Source organism: Corvus hawaiiensis, chromosome 8, assembly GCF_020740725.1.
Source record: "Corvus hawaiiensis isolate bCorHaw1 chromosome 8, bCorHaw1.pri.cur, whole genome shotgun sequence".
NCBI lineage: Eukaryota > Metazoa > Chordata > Aves > Passeriformes > Corvidae > Corvus > Corvus hawaiiensis.
Genome location: NC_063220.1, coordinates 17046799 through 17056405, shown reverse-complemented (window position 1 = coordinate 17056405; position 9607 = coordinate 17046799).

Genomic DNA, 9607 nt, shown 5'->3' with positions numbered 1-9607 from the left:
AATAATGACAGTAAATGCACTTCTAGATATGGAAAATAATTACAAAAAGGAACTTAAGAAAAGCTGTACTTAGTACCAATTTTGGAGACACTTTAAATTCCTTGGATTTAATGTCATCCTTTTGCATATGTATGCGTCCCATGCCCCTGAAGACTTCCAGTCCTGCTGCATACAAGCAGCCTCTACAGATTTTAGTGTCCTAGTACACCTCCAGAACCAGCAGAATTTGTTACTAGCCAGTATTCCTCCTTTAATTTCTCTGTCCGTGTCCTTCTCAAAGCAGTGCGATTTTGTCTTGACTAGTTTCTAAAATGTGTTTATTCCCATGCTCCTCCCTATAACCTGCTGGAAGTGATGCAGACACAGAGAGTGCTCTGTGTGCTCCTCATGTCCTTATGCTACACCCAACATCAGGAGTTCTAAACATCTTAAGTAGTGAGCTCAGGGAAGTCCACTGCTGCTCCTGTGCTTTGCTAGAATATGATGTTGGATTTGTAAAGCACCTTAGTACTCACAAAGAACTCGTGGATTGTATTTGAAACCAAAAACAGGGAAAGAGAAAGGGATATACTCCCAATAAGCACCCCTTGGAAGCAAGCAGCATCCAGAATAGCACCTGTACTTCTGTGAGTACTGCCCTCATCTCCAGTGTGGATTGCTTTATAATGTTAAACAGCAATTACACCAACTTCTTCCAGACCCTCTCTCCAAGTGTTCAGCTCAGATTGTTATTCTCTGGTAATCAAAATCCCTGGAACAAGAGAAAAAAAAAGGCATGGATCTGTACTGCTGAATAGTTCTGTAACCTGCAGCACTCTGCCTACCCTTCTTTCCCTGTTCTGCTGATTGCCAGAATCTTTCTTCTTAGACTGAAAAGGTGCTTCCGGAGTACCTTATAAATAACTAAAAAAACTTACCACAGTGCTCGAGGTAAGCAATATGCAACTTGGTTGTTAAGCTTTATTTGGAAAAATTGCTATTAAAGGGCTCTCTGGCTAATATTTTGCATGGATGGATGTACATGTTCAGAGCATTACCCATGTAATTTGACTTCTTAAAAAGTATTCAGAGACATATAAAATCAAAAATTTTTGCTAATCAAAATTCTTGTTAATACAATAATAAATATATAAATAATGCGATAGCTTATTTAGAGAAGTGATACTATGAAGGAAAAAATCTGCACTGTTGTTTTCACCCCAGGGCTGCTATAGTTTAGTTTTCTATACTTGCTATAAAAACAAGTTGTTATGTCACATAATAATAACAGCATGAAACCAAACACGTGTTATGTAGATGCCTGATCCTATAAAGGCATGTGCTGAAAGAATACTCACATGTATAACATGCAAGACGTGTACATAGGTTTTTAGTGATCCTGTTGTAGAAATACAAATTGGCCTGCCTGTAGCATGTTCTCCATTTGTTGTACAGGTTGTATTTAAAACAAGAAAATCACTTGGAGAATAGATGTTTACCATTTCAAAGGAATCCAAAGTGCTTTGTAGGTTATGTAATTAAAACATACACATGCAGGAGTGACTTTGCCATGGCAATGGGGCCATAGGTAAAAGCAGAATAGAGCAACTCAGCCCAAAAAAGTAATTCAAGTGCAAGAGAAGTGTTCAAGGTAACAGTAATGTGAAATCAGAATTCACACCTAAATCTATTCAGGTCTGTTCCCTGACTTTGGAGAAAAGTGCTGGTAAACCCTTTCAGTGACTGCACAGTGAGCTGCCTGCCATCTGCATTCAGCCTCAAAACACTGATTTCTGCCTGCAGCTCCTGGCCAAGACTATTCTATGGCAAACAAATTCTTAGGGGTAAAAAAAATCAGAGTAAAATGCTTTATCCCTATGAGCCTTAATATATTCTCAATTCCCAGCATGGGGAAACTGCAATAATCACTGCTTAAAGAAGCTGACAAGAAGCTAAATTATTCTGAATTCCTTGTTCCTTCTTCTAGATTTTGAGAAGGGGGTGGATGTGATAGGAGACCCTGCTTGTCTTTTTAAGGAAGAGGGCTGTACAGCAATTTTCTTTCTAATGTCATCTACTGCTAGTTACAAGAGGAGACTGGCTAAAACCAAATTTGAATAGCCCATAAGAAATTCAGTCTTCAGCTCTTGTAGTTCTTATCTCTCTCAATTGCACAACAGCAGGTGAGGACAAGAATTTCCAGAGATGTAACATCACAGAGAGCATCATGTGGAGGAAATTGCTCAGCACACCAACACAAGCGTGTGCCGAGCAGCCACGGAGCAGTAGTGAGCCAACCAGCTGAGCACAAGCTCCACAGCTGCATTGGTGAGCACCCTTTGCACTATTTGCAGCTCTGTGCAAGGAAACTGGCAGCAGAGAGGCAGTGGCTGTGGGCTTTGAACCCTTGTGCAGCTCAGGTCACTGCCAGCCAGACTGCCTGTACATCGCACTTCACTGTAGGCAAGGTGTCTGCCCATGGGTTGTATAGAAAACACTCTATGTGACCTTTCACCAGTAAACATTTTCAATACCAACCGTATTCTTAACTGCTGCCAAGTTAAAGTACATAGCCAGCAGATCAACTGTATTTCCTAAATGTCCTCACATTCCACTACTAGGAAACGTAGACTTAGTTCCAGCTGTTGTTTGCAGCCTGACATTAAGAGTTAGCAAAGAGCTTGACCTTGGGAAACAATAGAAAAGCATCCTAGAGCCTTTCTATAGAGCTGCAGGCAGAAGTTCTGGCAGAAAACAGGAGACTTGTTGGTATGGCCATCAGCTTGAGGCTGTGGTTGTGAATTCACAGGTTTCTTGTTGCTAAACTCTTTGGGAGCATAGGTCATGGGGAAGGAAAACCACCTCTTGTCCAGCAGCTTTATCATCTGCTCTGCTTTTATTTGCCCACAAGCAACCACTGGAATAAGAATAGTGGTAAGGAAGGTACTGTGGTAAGGAATGCGCAGTTGTGAATACCAATCAAAGATTTCTGTGGGAAAGTAAGCATTAGACAGTGCTTCACACTATTAATAGCTTCTAAGAAAAGATAGTATGTCCCAACAGCAAAAGCATCATGGGTTGTCGCCTGCTGCTCAGAGAACTCATCCAAATGTAGTCCTCACAGAGGATTATTTCCATTGGCTCTAAGTCAAATGTGTTTTCTTCCACTTCAGCACAGGATCAATTATAAACATCTCTAAAAGCCTACAGGTACAAGCATCTCTACTGCAGCAGACCACAAGGCACATACACATTTTTAATTGAGGAGCCGAAGCTGAACTGAATCCCTGTCTCTTCATGCATCAGTAATATTTAGAATGATGATCAATGAATGCTGCATTAAGAATGCTTAAAATGTCACTGATCCCTTCCAAGCAACACTTTACGAGGCTCCACTTGTGCTTCTGCAAAACTCACAAAGGGAGGTGGTACGTTTTTCTCTGATTTCCATAAAAACCTGAGCTTGACAGCAACACCCAGATGCTGAAGCAATTCTGAGTAAGAATAGGGAGCAACACCCAAGCACACAGCTGATTGCTCTCGGCAGAGCAATGTGGATGTATGCAAGATCCGGGTTCCAGGGTGGGACACAAAGCCAGCACAGGTGTCCACCCCAAGGAATGGGAGGAAATGTTCCTCAGTTGTTCTTCAGAATCAGATGCATCAAGGCTTATTTAGCTTTCACCACACCCAGATCTTTTGTCAAGTGTGGAATCCATGTGGATTTTGTGCTTTGCATTCAAAGAAAAATTACTTTCTGACAATTTTCCAAAAGCCCCTGGCATTTTATTTTTCTAAATTTAATGATAAAGTTCAATACCCAAAGACCAAAGGCGAGGATATCCCCTTACACTGGGAGAACTTCAGTGGCATGGAGAGATGACAAACATGATAAATATGACTACAGCAAACGAAAGAGGGTTCTGTGAATAGAAAATGTCTTATTAGATAAAAAAAGACTACAAAAGACTTTTAAAAAATAACTTAAGTATACCAAAGTAAAAGCCAAGGAAATAAGGAAAAAAAGAGCTTGCTAATGATTTTATAGATGTTCTCCATGTTCGTTAATATATAGGCTTTTTCCTGTAAAAGACAATAGTTAAGCCCTAAGCAGTTAACATATAATTTACTGCTGTAAATGATCAGTGCAGAGCAGCCTTTCCCTGGGCTCAGATGTGTCCAAGTCAGGATTTTGAACTATAAATGTAACTACCTTTACAGTGGTTAGGTAGAAACTGAGCTTAAATGCGTGAGACAGCTGCTGCAGATCAGATGTGATTGCTGGGAAGGAGGTGTAGAGAGTTATCTTAAGGTCTGGAAACTCCGTCTGTGTGCAGTCTGTCATCAGCCCTGATCTTTAGGAGCTTGGTGTTAGTAAAACAGTGACTCCATGCCCAGGCAGGATGACACACCAAACACCACTCTGCAGCTGTAGGCTCCTGTGTGATAAACATTTCTAGCAATATCCTTAATCTTTGTTCTTTTCAATATGAGACACAGCTGGAGCTGGACTCTTCTGATAGCATTTATACCAGGTAGTTATGTAGAAAAACCAAGGTAAGTTGACCTGGTGCTCTGCTGCCCAGCAATAAGCAGAAGAGTTACTCATATTCTGGAGCTGTAGGTATGAATGTGCTGGACCTCCACGTTTTAAGTTCATTATATATGATACATGTCACAGATATCTGTTTAAATCACAGAAAGATTTTGCCCACCAACTTTTATTATCAATTCTGTTGAAGCAGCCCACAGGCTTGTGAAGGCATAAGCTTTGCCATGATTTTAGCAGCAGCAGTGACTGTTCTGCTTGCTCTCCACTCCAGAAGTCCCATCTAAGAAGCCAGCTGCATTGTGTTAACCTGCTTCCATCCTTTCAGGTTGGATCTCCTATCAAATCAGGTACTGACTTATCAGATCTTCTTAGAGAAGATTTTCCTCTGTTCATCATTAACCTGCCTTTGTCCTTTTAGCAGCAACAGCTCTGCTTGAAATTACAGGGGTTAATTTCTTTGCAACCAGCTCTCCCAGTGCCTGTTGTGTCAGCAGGATGGAAATTGCAGGTAAACCAGTAGCCACAAGTATGTGCGGTTGCTAAGGTCTGAATGCAAAGCTCTCTTAGTACTCAAACACTTCCTTATTAGCACAACATTCAGAGCATGGGACATCCTGCCCCAGTAGCCCATACTCTGGAAAATTCCCATCCCACCTGCATGAGGTGGCACGAACTCACAGGCAGGTTCCCAGGACATCTGCAGCATCCCCCACCCAGCCCTACCCTGGATCATGGGGCAAGCTGATTTGCCTCCCCCTATGCCTTCCAGCTCAGAAGATTCCCAGGAGATAAACTCTGGGAGATGGGCTAATTTTGTCTCTTAACTGGTGACACCTGTAACATAAATAGTGCCATGCTGTGCCCGTGGTAGTGAGACTCTTGATGCTGCAGAGACAGGAGGGTTGTTCTAGGTATGTGAGTAGATCTGTTCTATAAGTGCATTGACTGGCAGTACTCTGTTAAGAATGCATTATATTAATCTAATATCCTGCTAAATACTCGGTAGATAAATTAGTTTCTTCTTTCATTCTCTCTCCAATAACTATTCAAAGTGTTTCTCTCTTGGTTTTAGTTCATATCATAGACTGATACTTGATGGTCTCAGTTCCTTCATACCTTTCATACATTATGATTTACATACTGCAAAGAGAAATGCTTTACATTGATATTGCATTTCTGAGTAATTTCTGATGCATGTTTCACCCATGAAATCCTCTTGTCCTTAACTGGGTGCTCTTTTTTTTTTTTCCTCCCCAAGCCTCCTGCCTCTGTGGAGACCTGCTTCAGCTGTTAACAAGTTGTCTTGCTATTATTCCTGAGAGCACCTGTATTTTTTGTTTTTTCTTAAACACTAAATTGAAACCTTTATTTTTCTGTTTTCTTCCAAACTTTATCTAAGACCAGCTAATGTACTCACTAAATCTGTGCCCCTTCTACCTAAGTGTGATTTGCACAGAAATTTAAACTGGGGCCAACTTCTGTGCTGCCTTTGCCAACGTGTTCAGAGAGATTGCATGTGGCAAGAATTTGGTCAAGGTAAGACAAGGAGAACCTAATTCTGAACTTTCTCAGTTTAAGTCTGGACTTTCTCCATGACCATCAGGTTCACGTAAAGCAGAGTAGATTAGATCCCAAGGTCCCCTTTTTAGTATATACAATACTGAATTTCATGCTTCTTATTCAAACCAGAAGAGAAGTAAAGCGGGTGCTGTTGTGTATTTTCTTCCTGTGGTCAATGTTATTGTTTATTACTTCCCACAGGTTTGCAAAAACAGACCCTACTCATGTGGTTTTGGGAGTCTCCCCAGCAGTATCCATAAGCTGCAGGGTTTCCTTGGGCTCTCCAGATGAGTCTCTTCTTGCTTTCCAGTGCAGACCTCCTCCTGGGATGAAAGTGGGCAGTGGAACTGGTTCCTTCTGTCCCACTTTTGTGCTGTGCACATCACTGGGCTTTATCATTAGTAGGACTTAATGTCAACTTCAAATTTGTTTCAACATGAAAGCAGCATTTCTTGTAGAAGTGGGTTGACTCTAAACATAGCGAGAATGGACCAGAGCTCATCACTCTTTTATTAATCTTTCAGTCAGCTAATTAAAGAAGCAGAACACGGTCTTGCTCTTTGCATTGCTTCCTAGTATAGATAAAGTATTAATTTCAACCTTAGCTGCAGGAGGACATTGGTAAGAGATGTTTGGATCTGAGTAGGTTTCCTGCTTTGTTTTAGTCTGTTTCTGAACATCTGCTGAGGTGGGTGGCTGCTTCAGGGGGGAGGGAAAATTAACTTTATTGATTGAGTAATTTCCTTTATGAAGTCTCTGAAGGGGATGGCTGCCTGCAGAAATAATATTTGTTAAATGGCCATATTTGGAAAATGAGTCAGTGAGAAACAGCATGCAAATCCCCCAGCTTATCTCCAGCAGGGAAAGAACAGAGATGTGCTAAGCAACAAAGATGGATGCTGACTTGGATATGACAAGTTAAAATGACCCTAATAGGAATTTTTTTTAATTTTTAACTAAGAATATGTTAGGAAAATATTGTAACCAAACATTCCAAATGCTAAAATTTCTTCTAGTGAAAAAATTTGTACAGAAATAATTGCCTACCTGCAAAATATGTTTAAGTTCACATTAATGCTGAGTGTGCAAGGTTTTGCAGCTCTATCCTTCACCTACCTTCACCTGCTTTTTCTTAAAAAAAAAAAAAAATAGAAGAGAGCACAATGATGTATTTAAGGCGTTAACAATAAAAGAAAGGGAAAAGAAGCAATCTTTTTGTTGCATGAACTACTTCAGCATACTACACAAGGGTGGGAAGGCCCTAAAAACTTAAAATACCTCACGGGCAAATCCTTAGGTTTCAGACAGCCAGGCAGCAGCCCATCTAATTAGCTACAGTTACTGTCTCTTTAGTAGCTTTCTCACTGCTGACCTCTCTCATTTACTGTGAGTCTTTGTAAGAGAACATTTTCCGCAGTCTTTTGTCCTGGCAGCTGACTCTTTAAACCCAGGAGCAGATTGAAACAGTTTCTACTTTCTACCAGTTTGTGGGTGTCTTGGGTCTCATTTCCTCTTGTGTTCCTGAAGAGATGCCGTGGCCTCACTTGGCTTTTATGTCGCTGTGGGCTTGGAGTGCCTGCTAGGGAAATGGTGATGCTTGTTATTTGGAAATCTTGGGGAAGGGTAGAGGAGACCAGCAGCAAATTGATGTGAAGTTAAATTATTGCTTTTGTCCTTAGCCTTGAGACTGGGGTGGGAAGTGGTAGATGAAACAATATGAAATCTGATATTTACTGAGTAAGCTTTTTAAAACTCTCGCTTTAGCCTGGGAGGCTGCCCGTGGAACAGAATAACTCTGCACTGATGCAACTGAAGTGCTCCCTGCCAGAGCTAAAACCAAACCAGCTCAGCGCCAGAGAGGCGTGTGCAGGGAAGCGCTGGGGGCGAGCAGCCGCTCCGGGAGCGCCGGGGGAGCCGCTCTGCTCAGACCGGAGCGTCCCGGCCGCCCCCGAGGGGACACCGGCAGCTGGGAAATGCCTTGAGGCCTTGGGTGGAAGGTATAAAAGGTTTACAACGGTGTTACTCGTTCTCACTGCAAATCCCTCCCCACCACTTCTCTAACACGGGTAATAAAGCGTGCAGCAAGCAAAGCAAGCCCTCTGAGTATCTGGGGCTTTGCAAAGCAGATACACTGCACCAGGAGAGACTGCGTGGTTTGGCAGTGCCCCGCTGGCAGCACCCGCCCTCCCCTTCCCTCTTGATGGGCACTGCCTCGTGCCTGTGCTCCTCTCCATGAAATTCCCAAGTCTCATCCGTGACAATGAGTGTTATGTAGCCCACCTGAAAATTCTTCTCTCTGGAGTGGTTTTTGCTGTATGATTTTTCAAAGATGTAAGTCTCTGTACTCGGCACTGATGAGGCTGAACCTCGAATCCTGTGTTCAGTTTTGGGCCCCTCACTGCAAGAAGGAGTTTGAGGTGCTGGAGTGTGTCCAAAGAAGTGCAACAAAGCTGGTGAAGGGTCTGGAGCAGCTGAGAGAGCTGGGTGTGTTTAGCCTGGAGGAGGCTCAGGGGAGACTTTCCTGCTTTCTACAACTGCTTGAAAGGAGATTGTGGCAAGATGGGGATCAGCCTCTTCTCCCAGGCAACTAGTGACAGGATTCAAGTTACACTGGGGGAAGTTTAGATTGGATATTAGCAAACATTTCTCCGTGGAAAGTGTTGTCACACATTAGAACAGACTGACCAGGGAAGCGTTTGAGTCTCTGTCCCTGGAGGTATTTAGGAGGTGTAGATGTGGCACTTGGGGGCATGGTTTAGTGGTGGACTTAGCAGTGTTAGGGTAGCTGCTGGATTTTATGATCTTAAAGTTCTTTTCTAACCTAAATAATTCCATGATTCTAATTCCAAATGTTTTTATAGGGGATCAGTTGATCAGAGCAGTACTGAAATATGGTGCTGTAAATACCCCCAACAAAGGGAGGACTGCAAGGTGTGAAATAAGCACAGAATGAGCAATAAGACTGCACTGAGGTGTGCAATGGCCCTTCCTAAGGTTATCACAAAGACAAAACATTTTAAAAAATACAACTTCCTACAAGTCTGAGGGCACTAACTCTGGCCAATGAACATTTTGGCAACTCTTTAAAAGATAATCCTTCTAAGAATAATATTTAAACCCTCTGTTTACAGTAAGGGTTGTTTTCTGGCCCTGGATTGTGAAGTGTTTTTATCCTTGTTCTGTTTGCTTTAATAAAGATGGATGTATCATGCTCATGTCCCAGAGAAATATGAATTAGGTTATTTCCTTCTAACTGAAGTTTTCTCTGTATCTTAATTGGATGTACTCTAATTTGCCCTGTGAGGTGGGAAAGAGGAACATTCTGTGCAGAAAATCCTGCCCAGTCTAGGTCATACAGGAAGTCTAATGAATGGGCTGCTGAGGTTGTTCCATCAGCTCCCTTGATCTGCCCCAGAGCCTCCATCAGCTTGCAGAGGAGAAAATAATTAAGCATTGCAATAAAAGTTTTCATAGCACTTACAGGTGGATGAAGATCTGCACTACTGAGTGTAATGT